The sequence below is a fragment of the Arvicola amphibius genome, chromosome 2 (assembly GCF_903992535.2).
Source record: "Arvicola amphibius chromosome 2, mArvAmp1.2, whole genome shotgun sequence".
NCBI lineage: Eukaryota > Metazoa > Chordata > Mammalia > Rodentia > Cricetidae > Arvicola > Arvicola amphibius.
In genome coordinates this window covers 122,056,364-122,074,464 of record NC_052048.2, presented here as the reverse complement: position 1 = coordinate 122,074,464, position 18,101 = coordinate 122,056,364, and the positions used below count along the sequence as shown (strand labels likewise).

The 18,101-nt window shown below is 47.1% G+C and overlaps 1 long non-coding RNA gene across 2 annotated transcripts in view; it reads right to left on the bottom strand.

The window, feature by feature from the left end:
* LOC119807733 overlaps positions 1-15,837 on the bottom strand; it is a 48,684-nt gene extending 32,847 nt beyond the window's left edge. For both annotated transcript variants that reach the window (XR_005284343.1, XR_005284342.1), the window contains exon 1: positions 15,735-15,837. This is a non-coding gene — a long non-coding RNA (uncharacterized LOC119807733). The remainder of the gene's footprint in view (positions 1-15,734) is intronic.
* Between the last annotated feature and the right edge of the window lie 2,264 nt (positions 15,838-18,101).

Genomic DNA, 18,101 nt, shown 5'->3' with positions numbered 1-18,101 from the left:
TAGCCCACTTTGACCTTCCTTTGATGGTCACTTCTCCCAAAGGCCAGCATGGTTCTGTCACGGTTTGAATTCAACCTACTGATTCCATCTTTCCCCGCTCAGTTCTCTACAGGGGAGGAACAGGGAGCCCCCAGGGTTTGTTGATTCAGCAACTATTTCTGGAGGACAGCGGCTATCGCTCAGTAAGAGAATGCTTGTGCTTGGCATGTGTGAGGCCCTCAGTTTAATCTCCCCAGTGCCAGAAAGGAAAAGAGAATTCTATACTTAGACAGGGAACTATTTTTTTTGATCTATGAGAAGAGACAGATTTTTCAGATACTATGCTTGTTAGTGAGTGCCAGAGAGAAGTCCTATTTATTCAACCAGCTTGATTAGTGAGTTCCAGACAGCGAGTAGAACGAAAATCATGCTTGGGGCAACCATGGCTATTTTTGTCATAGTGAGCCTCCCTGGAGAGCCCAGATAATGCTCATTATCTTTATCCAAAAATGTTTGGATAAATAAAGATGGTGTAAGAAATCCTCTATCTGTTACCCCAACAGAAATTGGCATGGAATAGAACGTTAGTGGGTCACCTTCCATCCCATGGCAATGTGGCTTCCTGTAACTAGAGGTTTGTGTGAGAATCTCTCTGATCTAATCTGGCACCCTTCGCTTTGGTTCAGCTCGTCCATGGTTCATTAGAAGCTAGGAAAGCAGATCACTGAGCAGATGCTGGAGTCATCCACTTGTGAGAAAGGTTCATCGCAAACAACTCCCAGGAAGGCCCACGTCAGAGACAAATGCAAGCAAGAGCAGTGCATGCCAGTCCCATGGGGAGCCACTGTCTTACAATGCTCGGCCTTTGTTTTCCCTGGCTCTGCTTTGCCCCATTGGAGTGTTTAGTCTACTTGAGATCCTCTGGGTTTTGTGTCTTATTCTTAGACCCTGGGAGAATATTTTTCAGTTAGTTCTGTATCTTTGCTTTCGGCAGTCAACACTGGGCTTGGTCTGAACCTAGAACTCCCTTAAGGCCATGCCTCAACATAAAGATGCCAATCTGTTTGTCTGTCTGTTCATCTGTCCGTCCCTCCCTCCATGCACACACACACACACACACACACACACACACACACAAACAAGTTCTAGTTTCCACAAAGAGAGTTGGAAAAGTATGGAAGATAACTCAATGTTACAAAGATTAGCTTTCTGGCCGGACTGTGGTGGCGCACGCCTTTAATCCCAGCACTCGGGAGGCAGAGGCAGGCGGATCTCTGTGAGTTCGAGGCCAGCCTGGTCTACAAGAGCTAGTTCCAGGACAGGCTCTAAAAAAGCTGCAGAGAAACCCTGTCTCGAAAAACCAAAAAAAAAAAAAAAGATTAGCTTTCTGAGCTTTAGGCTAACTGAATTAATTCCACTTCCTTCAAATGTCCAGTTACAACACAGAGAACTGGAAATGCCCAATCCTTTGTACCAATCAGACTACAAAGATTGCTGAGTGAGGGAGATATGCCTTTTGAAAACTAGCTTCCAACGGACCACGCACAAACATCTGCTTCTGGTAAAAGAGTTCCCGTTTGACCTCTCTGAGCCTTTATGCATTTATGCATTGCTGTCCATGTAGAGATTGATTTATGCATTTATGCATTGCTGTCCATGTAGAGGTTGTTGTCCATGTAGAGGTTGGGCACCTCCTACCTTGCAAACATCTCTCTTCTTTTGAGACTAAGATCCAATTCCTCTCTAAAGAACTTGTGATGAAGCTGATGAATTAGGACCAAACTCAAACAAACTTCAGCAGAGAGGGCATCATACGGATATCAGAGGCACGAATAAAGATGAAGGAAGAACACAGACTCCAGCCTTGAGGAAGACTGAATACAGCTGTCCTTCAAACACAGCTGAACCAGGAGCCTTGTCTCTGCCAGCCTCTGCTTCTCCTTACAAGACATCGAGTTCCTGCTCTCTGAAGTCTGCCTTTCTTCTACGGTAGGAACATGGTCACCAACAACTCCTAACTATTTCATCATTAGAGAAAGGACCTCCACTCCACTCTCTGCTTGGCTGTCTTGCTCAGTCCTCAGAGGTAACCTCTCAGGATGGCTTCTTTTGACCTTTTGGAGGTGGGGTGTAGCAGGCATGTCAGCCCCACCAAAGAGAATTGTTAGCATTGATGAGAATGAGTGAGGGTCAGTGTCTTGTTCCTGAGTTCTAGCTGTCAACCCCATCTAGGAAAATGAGAATTCCTCTGTCGTGTCTTAGTATATGAAAAGATGCAGGCTGTTGTCTGATTTTAGGTGGTCTGGAATCTTTTCCCACTACTGATTTATAATAAGGACAATCCCTTTCTATCAGTATGTAATGATGAATAGGTGGCACACGCCTTTAATCCCAACACTTGAGAGACAAAGGCAGGCAGATCTCTGTGAGTTTAAGGTCAGCCTGGTCTACAGAGTGAGTTCCAGGAGAGCTAAGGCTATACGGAGAAACTCTGTCTAGAAAAACAAAATACAAAACAAACAAACGAAAACCCTCATTGCTCATTAAAACCACCAGGACAAAGTTGAACTCTAGTGGGATGCCCACAGCCACTCTCAGTTCGGATGTTTCCTACCCTTCTCACTTCTCACTGATTCTTTTAAAATCTCATCATGCTGATTCACACTCTCGCTTACCCCAGTGCAGAGCCATGGATGCTACTCCCTTTTCCTAGGAAGTTCTTCTCAGAGCTTCTGCCAATGAGTCAAGCTAACACGTTTTAAGATCTGTGTGTGATGTGGGGTTTCGCTCTGTTTGCTGTGAATACCATTAGCTAATAAAGGACTGGCTTGGGCCTGCGCAGGGCAGAATAGAGGTAGGTGGGGGAAACTAAACTGAATGCTGGGAGAAAGAAGGTGGAGTCAGGAGAAGCCATGTAGCCCCACCAGGAACCTTGCCGGTAAGCCACAGCCACATGACGATACACAGATTAATAGAAATGGTTAAATTACGATGTAAGAGCTAGCCAATAAGATGTTAGAGCTAATAGTCCAAGCAGTGATTTAATTAATACAGTGTCTGTGTGGTTATTTCGGGGCTAAGCAGCCAGGAACAAACAAGCAGCTTCCTACTGAAGTGGCCCTTCTTCCAAAGTATGTGGGACCCTCATCTCTTATTCTCAAAGGAACATGAAGAAGTTTCCCAACAAAGTGTTTTAAAATTAGAAACCCAGACTAGCTTAGACTAGCTTCATTTTCCCAGGAAGATAATGGCCATCCATCTGCCTCCCCACCCGGGAGACACTCGGCCATTCTGGTGATAAAACACTCAGCCACCTAGAGATTAGAAGTCTGGCTCTAAGAACAAAGGGTAGGGCAAGAAGACCTTGCACCCGTGCCAAAAACATAAGGATTTGCTTGAAGCTTTGCCTTTAAAAGATTAACCCCTCAGAAGGAGGGGAGCGCCTCCACTCTCGATGCTTATGAGCTCCAAATTGCAATTTGAGTTACGCTAATTAGCATCAATAAACCTTGCTTATTACAGTCTGGGCCTCTCTGGTGGTCTCTCTGGGGGTCGTAATCTGGGCACAACACTACAACATGTGTGACTAAAAAATTTCTGGGAATTTTGTTGACCCCATCCCCAATTTGAGTTAGGTAGGACTCCATTAATGACTGTGTGTACCTCTATTAAAGTCTTGTCACATTGATTTTTTTGTTTGTTTTGCAATCGTATTCTGAGTTTATTGACCCCAGTATTGTATTCTTAGCACCAAGTACAGAGCCTGACATACAGGAGATGTTTAATTAGGGTATCTGCCTGAATCACCAACAACATTTGTTTTGTAGAACTGCATATTTAACGATATGTAGGGATGAGAATGAAACATGAAATTCCTTTCTCCCTAAATGAATCAACTGTGCATACAAACCATGACCTTGGCCATTACAATGTGACAAGTACTTCTGTCTACTCCACAGGAAATAGAATCCAATGTTACAAATAAAACGCTAGCTCTTACATCTGGGTAGCTCCCTGCAAAGCATAATCTTCATCAAAATGTTCAACCTAGCTTTCCTTGCCTATGAACAGGGTTTTTAATAGTGCCCATAAAATACAGAAGTACCATCAAAATTCAGTCTGTGTGGCATTGTCATGGTTACTGCTGAGAAATGATAAGTGCTTTAGTCTCTAAGCCATGGTTAGTCCTTGCTCCTGAATACCCAACTGTTGTCTGTTACAGGCTAATTCTGGTCACAGCTTCTGTTTTTTCTTATTCTGGAAATTGTATCTCAGACTGGGACCTCCTCCTCTACCCTCCTCTACCCTCATGACTTTGTACATTCACTAGAACACGCTTGTAGCCCTGCAATGCCCTCAGAGGCCGTGCTGTGGAATCAGGTCACAGAAAAACCTCTATAATGAGTTCCTCAGGCACAGGCAGAAAAAAAAAACCCTTGGGTAAGCTAGCCCAGCCTTCGACAAGTCAACTCTTAGTGAGATAAGTCATAAAGAAAAGTCAAAACTGACTGCAAGAATAAGGGTTACATTCTTTGTAAGGATCAGGTCTTTGATCTTAAGGATGCATAATGATGCATATATTAAAATACTTCCTCCTGTTTGTGGTTAGTAATAAGTTGTCAAGGGGTTCGTGATAATTATCATCTGGAGATGCTACCCAGAGGGTACAACCCTAAGAAAGCTAATTGCTAGGGTCAGGTGATATTGGCCAGAAATGTCAAAGTGAGCAGCATATAATATAATCCGAGCTATGATCACGATCCACGGGCTATGACTACACCAGAGGTCTTGTGGCATAGCACAGGGAGGAAGAACCATGCCTTAATGGGATTCCCACAGGTCTAAAGGCTCTCCTGCTACTGCTACTAATGGTGCTCTGCAGCTGGCATCACCAGGATAACCAGCACCTAGAAGCCAGCATGTAAACCTGACACCGAGTGGAAGTTAGAGAGCCTTTCCTTATTGCACAGACATCTCGGGAGCACTCGCTGAACTCACGGCGCAGTCACGGGGCTACCAAGAGAAGTCCCTGACCCCAAGGGAGGAGGGCTTCGCAAGCTAATAATGTACTGAGAGCAACTTCCCAGGAGTGCAGAGAATACCAGGAAGGCCCCAAGAGAGGCGCGGCTAATTCCTGGGGATGCAGGAAAGCATCTCTTTGACAACGTGGCTTTTAAGCTGAGCATCTCTCTTGGCTGAGCAGTACAAAAAGGGCATTCCAGGTGAAAAGAGAAACCAAGAGCTATGGAATCCCTGCTCATTGGGGAACAGAGGGGGCTCCTCCAAGACCTGTGCCAGACTAACTGGGCATGGATCTTAAGTCCATGAGTAAAAGAGGATCAGAGAAGAGCCAGCTAGTTAGCCCTTTACAGAGCTGGGAGGTCAATGGGGGCAAAGTCCAGGTCAGACGGCAACAGTCAACAGGTCATAAGCGGGTAGAATGGCCACAGCGCTTTCTGTTTACCAGGGGTAGCCACTTGTAATCGGACCAGTCAAGTGTCAAAGCACGACAGCCTGAGTTCAAACCACATCATAGAAAGAGAGAGAGAGAGAGAGAGAGAGAGAGAGAGAGAGAGAGAGAGAGAGAGGAAGAAAGAACAGGCTTCAGTGGATGACAGTACCCCAATGACAACGATGCCACTTTGACACCTATTAGCATACCTTGCCTTTGGGGCATCATTGTAGCACACAGGGCTCATGGGTGGGTAAAACTATTAATGAATGTTTCTCTCAACAGTCTGCACAACAGCTTCGGGTACTGTGAAAACTAGCCGACGGAAAGGATGCTTCTTGGTCAGTACCAACTTGATTTCTCCACGTCCTCTGACCAAAGTAATATGTAATAAGACCTTACCATCAAGTTCCCGTGGCCAACCAAGAGCAATGCCAGTATCCTGCGTTGTTTTCTGGGTTACCCTTGACTAGAACTTAAGGCAAGGTACTCCATACCTGGCACTGAGCTTTTTATTTGGTGACTTATTATTTCTAGGAGATACATTATCCCCTGTGCTGGGTAACTTGAATTAAATTCAGTTATTCATATTTGCAGGAAAAACTTATGCACATGTATTTGTAGTAAGCCTATAGGACAGAAGGTTTCCATACAGACCTTCAAACATCCTTAGAATTAATTCCCCCCAACCTCCCCTCCCACCCACATCTCATCTCTCTCCTGACTTGAACCTCCCTCCACTGTTTCCTTTTCCCCTTAATATCACCTGTGAAGCACAGTCCTCAGCATGATTAGCTGACATTTCTACAGCCTCGCAGAAAATGTAAAGTTTTACTATTTAAAGAGACTTTGAAGGCATGGAGTGTTTTCACCCTCGAGATGAGGCCCCCAGTCTGCCTGCCTTCCTCTCCATCCTGCAGCCCTTCTGGGCTGACATCCCACGGCCCCGCTCTCCACAGCTCAAGGGTGCCTGTGATCGGAGAGCTGGGTGAGCCACCTCCAATCTAGCGAGAACAGTGCTGTGGTTCTGAGCAAGAGCCCGGTTCTTCCTGAGTAAACTACATCAACCGTTTTTTATTTGACTGCCTGGAAATTTCTCTGAGTCCTAAACTTGGCCAGCCTTCAAGAGTCATCCAGGATCTCCTTTTATAGCTTTTTTCTCAGGCAAAGCAAAGCTGTAAAATTACCTGTGGTCCCTTGGTCCAGAGACTGTGTCAACATTGGCACGCTTCCCAGCCAAGGGCTTTCTTTTCCCTCTATAAGGACATAAGGGCTCTTTCAGTTCAAAATATGGTCATACTGCACATATTGCTTTATGATCTGATTTTTTTCTACTTAGTGAACTCTTCTCCACATCTATTTAAGAAGAAACTGCCCTGTATTTTTAAATCATGCATTGTGTTCTAAGATATGCTCGTGTTGGCATTTTGTTAGTTCCCAGCATGTCCACGGGAAATGCAATATTCAGGTGACATCCTCTCTGTTGGGACCCTTGTCTCCTGAATAAATTCCCACGAGGGAGTTTCCTGAGCATAGGGTTTACATTTTAATACCGCACTAGATAGCTTTCGTTACTGCGACAAATGCCTGAGACAAACAACTTAGGAAGAAAAAGATTCATTTTTGGATCTCATCATTGGAAGTTCTGGTCCATGGTAGGCTCTGAAGAGGGGCAGCATATCACAGAAGGAGTTTGTAATTGAGCAAACCTATCACATCATGGCCAGGAAGACAAATGGGCTGGGGTCCCAATATCGAGATCAAGGATGCGTCCCAGTAACTTGAAGAGCCCCCCCCACTAGGCCCCACCTCTCTCCATCATTCCCCAGAAGTGCCAAGTAGGGGCTGATCCTCTCCTCTCTCTCTCTCTCTCTCTCTCTCTCTCTCTCTCTCTCTCTCTCTCTCTCTCTGAGACAGAATTTCTCTGTGTAACAGTCCTGGCTATCATGAAACTCACTTACTCTGTAAACCAGGCTGGCCTCAAACTCACAGAGATCTGCCTGCCTCTGTCTCATGAGTGCTGGGATTAAAGGTATGCACCATCACTGCCCGCACACCTTTAATCCCAGCACTCAGGAGACAAGGAAGGAGGATCTCTGAGTTCAAGACCAGTCTGGCTAGCCAGGCAGTGGTAGTGCATGCCTTTAATCCCAACACTTGGAAACAAAGGCAGGCAGATCTCTGTGATTTCGAGGCCAGACTAGTCTACAAGAACTAGTTCCAGGACAGGCTCCAAAGCTACAAAGAAGCTCTGCCTTGAGAAAAGAAAAAAGAAAAAAAACAACAAGCAAACAAACAAAAAATACCAGCCTGGGCTACAGAACTAATTCTAGTATGGCCAGACAGCCATAGCTACAAAGAGAAATTCTGTTTTGAAAAAAACCCACACACATAGAGTTCAGGGCTATCCTGAGGTACATAGTGACAATCTATCACAAAAACAGAAAGGATATTATGATTTCTAGATGGAAAAGATTTGGATATGTGCATCCTGTCACCATTTAATATTACCCACAACAGTGCAATAAATAAAACTCAGAAGGGAAGATTGAGTCTCTCTATGAATGATTTTCATCAAATCAGGGCAGAGTAAGATGCAGAGGGCTTTGCCCCGTGGCTCACAGCCCTGACTGCACAGTGGAATCACCCAGGAAACTTGGCAAGGTTCTCAAAGCTTGTACCCACTCTAGATCAACAAAATGAGAGTCTCGAAAGGAGGAGTCATTCCTGGCATGAGCAGGGATCTACCATGCAACAGGAGGAGGAAGTAAAAAAACTCCCAACAGGGAAGATAAATGAGAAAGAAAAGGGGATCCTGCTGGCTCCCCCTAATTATTATGCAGCATCCAACACAGTGAGAAAAAGAAACCTCAGCAATTGGGGACCCATAAGGACTTGTGGCTGGATTTCATGGCATTTAAAGTGAGAGAGCCCATTTAATGCCTTTCAAAGATGTTCTCGTCTGCTCCTGAAGTACCAGGCTTTCAAGAAAACCCTAGCATTTCGTCATCCCTATATGGAAACCAGGACAACAGATGGCAGGATAATGGATTGTATCTGCACAAGTCAGAGCTGCTTGTATTTGCAAGGCACCAAATTCATACTGAGCGCAGAGACCGGCTGGAACAGTTATCTCAGAAATGGAGACATCCCGGGCCCCACTTTTACTCTTCCCTATAGGACAAGGGCTCACCTGTGAATGAAACAAGTTATGTGGCCTTTGACAAAAACCGTTTTCAGGGGCTGCAAGAAGCTCCCGTCTTCAATGACGAAGCACTGGAGACTCTCCCCACATCCCACAGGGAAGCCTCAAATCACAACAGTAGAGGTCCCTATGAGCACCCCACTCCAACAGAGCGGCCCGCAAAGTACATGAGAAGCACTGTGTGTTTACATCTGTTTTTTTCACAACATGAGTGTTAACACTTTAATCATATATCCCTACATGTTCTCTCCAATGGGCAACATGATGTTTTGAAAAGTAAATGCAATATGGGCAAGTCTTTTGTTCCTGAAAGAGCGAGAGAAACCATCTCTGGGGACCTGAAACAGACCCAACCGCTGGCACTGGGCACAATATCGCCTGCTCAGCAGTGTGAAGTTTTGAGTCCCCCAGCTCAGAGGATGCCAGCTACAAGCTCTGCTTCTGGCAAGGCTGGCTTGCAGAAAGTCCCCGGCCTTGTGGGAAAGAAAGGAAAGAGAAAGGCCCCAAGGAAGAGTGCAAGAGGCTGAGCAACCAGCAGTCCATTTCCCCCACCTGTGAAGAGGCAGCCGGGTATAATTCCCCTTATCCGAAGTTGGAACGCATAGTGGACCTAGAGGAGAGTCAATACTCTGACCTTAGGCATCTTCTAGTACAGAACTGCCCATATACAGGTGGGAAGAATGAGGCCAGGGGAGCAATAGGCTTGCTGAACATAGGGACATGAAACAGGGGGACCCACTGGCATTGCAAGTTCCACTGTCCTCAACCGTAGCTTCTCTGGGAACTTTCAGAGCAAGCCATGCCCAGCCCCACCCTCAGAGAGGCAAGGCAGACCTGTCTGGGGAGTTTTGCACCCGGCAAAACTTGACTCCGTCCATTTCAATCCATGATCCTTCCAGCCCTGAACTGGGGGCTAGAGCTGTGGAAATCAGCGCGCCTCTCACCCTGAAACTCTTGGCATCTGCCCAAGGAGCACACTTCCAAGAGCTGGCTACCACGGCAGAGTGACAGAGGAACAGCATAAACACAAGTGTGCACGAGCTGCAGGGACTCTGAGTGGGAAGGGTGGAGGAGGCATCCTGGAGCTCCCTTATAAAGGATGGAGGGAGGTTTGCTGGAAAGGGCAGAGGGCTGTAGGGTTTGAAGGGAAGTGAAACAGCATGAACAGACGCCTAGGGCCACGAAGCCAAGCGAAGAGCTTGTGGTTTGGTTTGTGTAAAGTGGCCTGCAAGGTGGTAGCAAAAGAATCTCAAGAGTTAGACTAGGACGGAGCCATGAAAAGCCTTTTCTAAAAGCCATTCAAAGGGGCGGAGAGAGATTTAATCCAGAAACGACTGTTGTTACTTCTGACCACAGTTCCTGAAGGAAATAACTTGAAGGAGCACCGATTTATCTGAGTTCACAGTTTCACAGAGGTTCAGTCCATGGTGGGAACGCACAGCAGAGATGGGGCAGGACTATGCACCAATGGCTGCTCGCATCAGGAAACAAAAGATCAGGAACGAGGGGCCAGATACAGCTCCGAGGGCCCGATCCTAGGGCCTACTTCCACCAGTTAAAACGTGCCTCCTAAAGGCTCCACTGCCTCCCAGAACGGTGCCACTAGCTGGGGACCAAGCATTCAAAACCTGACAGCTCAGATTCAAACCCTCAGCCACCGAGAAAAGCAGGAAGGAAAATGCCCGAGGGAAGCCTGCCGGTCAGGAGAGCGCCCCCAGTGGTGGTCTGCACCCCCAGTGGTGGCCTGCATAGGGACCGGAAGGGAAGAGGCTGGAGGGAGGAAAGGTGCTTGACGAGGGGAAGTAAAAAGATGAGAAGCTGGGCCAGAGGGAGCCCAGTGAGAGGCCTTGGGGACTACGAGCTGAGGCCTAGCCAAATTTATCTTTCCCATTATGTCATTGCATCTGGCAGGTGGAATTAATAGGACCATGTGGTTGATTGGCCACCGGGTGGAAAGCCTGGTATCGACCTCCCTTCTCTCTAGTATTCTTTTATATATTCAGGACTGAACAGCACCCACTTCTTTCAAAGCTCAGGCTGCTTGCTCACACACACGCATGCACATATAGGTGAGGGCATGCAGAGGCCCAAGGAGGACATTGCTGTCCTCTTACCACGCCCCACCTTTCTCTCTTGGAGACCGGGTCTCTCACTGAAGTTGAAGGTAGGCTGGCAGCCTGTAAGTCCCAACAAGCTTCCTGTCTTAGCTTCCCTCAATGATGGAGCATGCGTGTGTGTGCATACATACACACACACACACACACACAAACACACACACACACACACACACACACAGGACCATGCCCAGTTTTTTACAGGGGTACTGGGATTCGAACTCAGGTCCTTACGCACTCAGCCACCTCCCCAGCCTACAACTCAGGTTTTTTCATGAAGATGGAGTGAAGTACAGTAGCAGGTTTACCCTTTGTGTTCTCATCTCACACCCTGAGATGAGAGCAATATCTTCGGGGAGAGCAATATCCCCCCACAAAACTCGCCTGGATGTCACCTGCAGACCTGGGTGGTCCCACCACAGCCCTTCTGTATGTCTCTGCCGGTGTTTGGGAAAGCGTTCTATCTGATCAGTATTTCTTGCTTTACATATGTGATCTCACCCTGCCCAGGGAAGTTCTGTCAAAATTCTCATCCATCTTCCAGGCTGATCTTAAGCTCCCAGAAGATTTCAAAAGACAGAGGCATTGCCTTATTCCGTGTCCCATTTTAAAGATACGCAGGAGAAATATTAAAGAAGACTGTTCGGTGAATCAAAGCCGGAGGCTGAATTCGTGAATGCTGCAGAAATGCTTGCCGTGATGGTGACAGGGTTTACGGATGCTGCAGTAACGCCCCTACGACAGGGCAATCAGAATGGACCATCCGGTATCACCTGGAGCACTAGGAGCCACACCCAAGTTATTTGAACCCGTCGGCAGGAGCACACGGAACACCCACTGGACTCTATTTGAGAATTGGGGGGGGGGGCATTCTCTCAGAGCAGCTTTGAAACAACTTGGGATGGAAAGTGGAAGTGATCTCGCCCTGTTAAGGATACAGGAGGCTTATGGTGCCATCTGGGCTGTTCTCTCCAGGACTGGGCTCTCTCCTGGGCCTGTCTCTGTTGAGTGACAAGTACCTTCTAACACCCTCTCCCTGTGAGAACGTTGGATGGTGTCTGGTATTAGGAAGACGGCTCTGATTCGTTCATAAGCTGTAGGTTAGAGTAGACAGTTACCATTTTAGTTGTCCCAAGATTCTGCCTTCTTTGTGAGCTTTTATATCCATTCATGTATGTGAGTGCACACATGTGTGCATGCATGTGTGTGTGATACAAAAGTGTGTGTGCAGGTGTGTACACCTGTGCATGGAACTCTAGAGACCAGAGGAGGATGCCAGGTGGTGTCCTACTCTGTCATGGCTGCACCCTACTCCCTTGAGACAGGGTCTCTCATTGAGCCTGGATCGAAGCTGGTGGCCAGTAAGCTCAGGCATGGTCACACATGGCTTTTTACATGAGTGCTGGGGATTTGAATTCAGGTCTGCATGCTTGTACAGCAGTGCCCTGACACAGTGAACCATCTCACGACTCCCGAGGGTTCCGATTTTTTTTTTAGAAAATTGGCTGCAAGGTTAATAGGAATTTCAGAAAAGCAAAAACTCAAGCCTTAGCAATGGCCACTGGCTCCCTTGACATGAACAAGATGGATTTTGAGCATCCTTCCTGCTCCCTGTGAGCCAAGCATCAGGGAATAAACCTTTAGAGTGAGCCCTCAACTCAGAGCAGAGAGCGGCACTGTAGTCAGAGTCTGCTTGAGGGCAACATTTCCTAAAGGAGAAACAATATCTAGAGCGATCTGTCAACGAATCCTTCCCCTGGGGCAAGGAAGATGTCCCTGAGAAGGTTATGAACAGTTGAGTTGCGGAAGGTAGGGGAAGAGAGGGGGTGGGAAGAGCCCTTGAACACAGGTTCTCTGCCTCAAAAAGAAAAGAGAATGACGTCTTCCAAACAGGTTGTACTCCTTCCCCTGAGCCCAAAGAGCACACCAGTGGAACAAGATTCCTCCTGAGACTTTGGCCAGGGTCCAGGGGCATCTACCTGAGGAAAAGGAACTCAGGCTGGGACAGGAAAGTGCGGGCAGGGCTGACCCAGCCCTGCTCTTCCAAGCAAGTCCAGACTCTTCAGAACTAACTTGCTTCTTGGGAATGGGGTCTGGTCGGACTCTCCAGATAGGAGAACCGCTCCTTCTTTGAGATCCTGCAGTTTTAAATTAGCTAGAGGGATTCTGGAGTGGATGGGCAGCTCGTTCCTTGCAGTTTGCTCTGAAGAAGAGATGCAATAAATCACGCTGAGGGTGACTTTAAAGAAGTCAGTCCTGAGGACTGAAAACACAGCTCCTGCCTGCCTCTCCTGCATCATTCTCAACTCGGATGAGTAGACCTGTCCTCTCCAGGATGAATCTGAGAAGTCTCCACCCAGTTGCCCAACCTCAGCTCGAGACCTTGAGTCTGGCAGCATGGCCAGACAGGGGCTTCAATACCATTTGAGTTTTCTGTAAAAAGCAATGCTCGTCTCCGGACGGCATTTCTGCCTATTGGATTTGAGAGAAAAAAAACATTCGTTCTTCTGTCTCTCTGTCAACTTTCCCTTACAGACGCCAGCTCTGGGCCATTCCATGTCTTCTTTAAGCCCTCTATGGAACTCTCTCCTGAGCAGCCTTTGCTCCTTGTTCCAGGGACCGCCCATGCTGGGTTTTGAAGTCCATATGCCTCCCATAGGCTCATGTTTTGAACACTTGGTCCCCAACTGATGGCACCGTTTTGGGGGATGGTAGAAACCTTAAGGTACGGTTTAGCTGAAGAAAGTGAGCCACTTGTTGCTGGCCTTTTGAGGTTCTGCCTGGTTAGGGCCTTCACCCCCATTCCTGTCCCCCGTGAGACTATAGCCTTTGCCACATTCTTCCACCCCCAGGATGTTCTCACTCTAGGCCCAGAATCTATGAATCCAGGGACCACAGACTCCTGAAGCCTCTGAAACTGTGATCCAAAACACCTCTGCTCCCCACCACCTTGCTTACCATGGGGGTTTCGCCATCAAGGATGAACCCCGTAACTCGGTCCATCAAACAGAAGCCCATTCTCCAAATGGGCTTGAAGCCTCTTAAGTGCTCCTCCCCAACACCCCGATGCTTTTGGCACACATTAACTAAGCCTCAATACACTAGGAACGTAAAAGAAGGAAAGACTAAAAGAGAAGAAATAGCGAGCCCCAGGCTCTTTACTGTTTGAGGAAGTCAAGAGTGACCATAAAGTGTGGCAGTGTTCCTTAGAGACAGCTTTCACGCAAAGCTCACAAATCGCAAATAGTCTGCATCCTCGGATATTTCTGAGCCTCGCTTCCTACTTCACTGCAGCTGGCCACCTGGGCGTGGCCCTAAGACAACAGAGGTAAATTCTTTCGCAGCTGACCTGGCACAAATACACATCATCGGTCTGTGGGAGGAGCCCGTACAAGGACCCAGTCGGCCACGTCGCCCCGTACATTGTTTGTAATTTGTCGGTGCCACCATCTGCTGGCTTGCTCGTGTGTCCAACGCCCGCACCTGCACTCTCCGTGATCCGCCCCCTCCCTGCAGAAGGGAGTCAAAAATAACAGCCACGCCGACAGTCTTGACCCACATTTCAAGGTTTCTAAGCCAATGCAGCTGGAGCGCGCCTGCAGCTGTGCCTTTAAGGGAACCGACACAGGCAGCTGAGCTCATCTCAGATGAACACATTGCAGGGAATCTGTGGTCTCTGGGAGACTCGGAGGAGTCATTGTAAAACAGCTCACTCTCCCTACCTGGGAACACAGAAAGGCTGGAGCAAATTCTGACACCATAAAGGGTCATTACTACCAATTATCAGGGTCCCTGGCGTGGGGACACTGCTCGGGGCAGTTTCAGAAAGCAACAACGGTTAGTGGGCAATACCGTCTGAACCACAGTTTGCTCTCCACTCTCACTGGGTTGGCCACCAAGTACTATTCCTAAAACTGTGACCTTGAATTTGGTTATAAATTTCACTTCTGGAGCCAAGGAGCTGGCTTGGTCAGAGAAGTGCTTGTCAGGCAAGCATAAGGTGGCAGGAACCAGAAATTCCCACCAGGGAAGCAGAGACAGGTGAGCTGATCACTCAACCAGTTCAGCCTGTCAGTTCCATCCAGGTTCAGTGAGACACAATAAAAAAAAAAAAAAAAAGGTGGCTGGGAAGACAGCTCAGCGGTTAAAAGCACTCAATGCTCTTACGGAGGTCCTGGATTTTGCTTCCAGCACCCACACTATGGTTCACAACCAACCATCAGTGAACCAGAGTTCCAGGGAATTCAATGCTTTCTTGTGAACTCTGAGGGCACCAGGCACATATGGGGTGCTCATACAAACATGCTGGCAAAACACTCATAAGGTTAAAATAAATAAATCTAAAATTTTTTTAAGCCAGGTGGTAGTGGCGCGCACCTTTAATCTCAGCACTTGGGAGGCAGAGGCAGGTGAATCTCAGTGAGTTCAAGGCCAGCCTGGTCTACAGAGCAAGGACAGGCAGAGCTACACAGAGAAACCCTGTCTCAAAAAACGAATAAGAAGGAAAGCATGTGACGCTGATCTCTGACCTCCACATGCTGCACACACAGAGATACACACTCTCACACACACACACACACACACACACAGAGACACACACACACAGAGGCACTGAGACACACAGAGATACATACACACACAACAGACACACACACAGAGACACACACAGAGGCACTGAGACACACAGAGATACATACACACACACAACAGACACACAGAGACACACAGAGGCACTGAGACACAGAGATACATACACACACACAACAGACACACAGAGATATATATATACACACACATATATACACATAGACATACACAAAGGCACAGGCACACATACACAGACATAGACGCACATGCACACAGATCTGGACACACAGATACAAACACACAGATGCATACACTCCTCACTTCTGCACTTATTGGCAATGTGATTCTGGAAAAGTAATTCGATTTTTCTGAATCATACTTAATGTTATATACTTACAGAATTTGTATGATGATTAAATTATAGATCAAATATAGTGGGCATCACAATGTATGGCCCACATTCCTTTGAGAGCCGTTATCTTTGACCACGAAGACCTGGAAGACATAGCCATTTTGCCTATTGAAATCAGTCATCCAGTCCACAGCCCTGCTGCCCTGAACATGCCCAGTCTCTTCTGGTACCCTCCCTCTCTCCCCTGTACTTGGCACTTTGTTCCTTTTGAGTTGTCATCCTGTTGTTCCCACCACAGTGTAAAGCTCACTGAGGCCTTGAGTCATGATCCAGAGGTCAGCAGATGAGCCTTCTATACAACTGATAATCTGTAATGTCTGTGAACAGATTGTGAGCGTGCACTCTCTCACACAACTGCACCAGTGCTCCCTCCCCTCCACCACCTCTCTGTGTCTGTGACTCTGTCTTGGACTCACTACATAGCCCAGGCTTGTCTCAAAACTGCCATCCTTCTGCCTCTGTCTTCTGAGTGCTGGGATTACAGACATGCACCAATATTCTGGTGCATGAATATTTTTCCTACTGACTAATTAGATATGAGTTCTGGTATCAGACTTATGATTTGCGTTATGGGCATGAGAACTTGGGAAATATATGGTCCAAGGTTGGGGAAACATAAGCTTAATATTTACTAACAGTTTCCCCCTGACCTGCCACCAGATTCTCTGGGGAGCAGGGTATTAAGTGCAAAATCCTGAGCTCATGCTGTTTTATCTGATTGGGTTAGACGACATCTAAGAAATCGACAAGACATTTAAAAAAATAAAATAAAATAATACATTGCACAAAAGACATTAAAAATAAAATAAAAAATACATTACACAAATTTGCCTCTCCTATTTTGTTCCTCTCAAAAGGCTTTCAAGTCACAAAGCCCCCAGCAATAATCAAACGCAAGGCAAAGAAATTAAGAACTTTCACTGGGAAGATAGTAAATGAGTCTCTGGGATGTAGTAAAAGACAAATCCAATCTTGAGCACCTCCCTCTCCTGGATTTCTTCCTGACTTCCTGCCACGGGCTTATGAAACAAGCCCCGATAGGCCAGGTTCCTTGTGGATAATGAGAGACATACATTAAAGCTGGTTACCAGGCACTGCTGGGTGCTTTGGCTGTCCCTATGCAATGGTTCAGCCCATGTCCCCGGGTACAGAGCTATCCGTCCTGAAAACAGCGAAGACCTACAATATAAAACTTCTGAGACATAAAGTCAATCACTAATAAATCTGCAAATAACCAGGGCTTATCTGTGTTGCCTCTGCTAGGCACTCTAGGGGACGTCTGGTCCCTTCTCCTGTCTGAACTCTTACATCACAGTGCTAATGACAGCACGGAGCAGGAGGAGTAGGTGAAGGTTATTATAATCGAGGTGGTTTTATCTTTTAAAAAGGAAAAGTCAGGCCCAGCCTGTTTCATGATGGTTCAGATCCCAGACAGAATCCGAAATGGGAATTTGTGTGTGTTTGTTTAACAGAGTACTAAGTGCAAAGGGAGTTTCCCATTGCCGGCAGCAGACTTAGGCAGGGGAAAGTCTCTACTGCACTGAGGGGCTTCTTCCCTCCGGAAGGAGGGCATCTGCCCCAGCAAAATGCCCAAGACTGGAAACAAGGATTTGCTTGCCCAGCAGTCAATGCTGGCTGCTTGGCCTCGCCATCTTTAAAAATCATTTTCTCCAGGAAGTCCTGCCCAGTTGATCCCAGCCAATTCGGAGGTCTAAAGCACCTTAGGAATGCCTTAACCCTCATGTCATCAGAATATAAAGCTTCCACATGCCCCAGATTTTCCCTCCAAAGATTTTAAGCATGGTCCCCACAGTTAGACTTGTGTCTGACCAGGCAGAGTGTAAGGACAGTCGCAGCCCCTTTACCTAGCCCCTAACTGCCTCCATTCTCACCCTCTTAGTGTGGCCTTCCAGAGAAACATATCATATCCCCCACCCCTGCCAGGGAAGTCGCCTGTGACGTAATGTCTTTTATACTTTAGTGTTTGCCATCTCTTTCTAATAAACTGGAAGATTTTCAAAGGTAGCATTTGCAGGGGAGGGGGTCTAGGAGATAATTCAGTCAACAAAGTGCATGAACACAGGAACCCAAATTCAATCCCTAAAACCTACATGAAAAAGCCAGGCATGAGCCAGGTAGTGCACATCTTTATTCCCAGCATTCGGGAGGCAGAGGCAGGCGGATGTCCATGAGTTTGAGGCCAGCCTGGTCTACAAGAGCTAGTTCCAGGACAGCTAGGACTGTTATACAGAGAAAGCCTGTCTTGGGGAGGGGGGACAAAAAACATGATGGCACTTGTAACCCCAAACATGGTGGAGGAGGTAGAGACAGGCAGATCCCAAGAGTTCACAA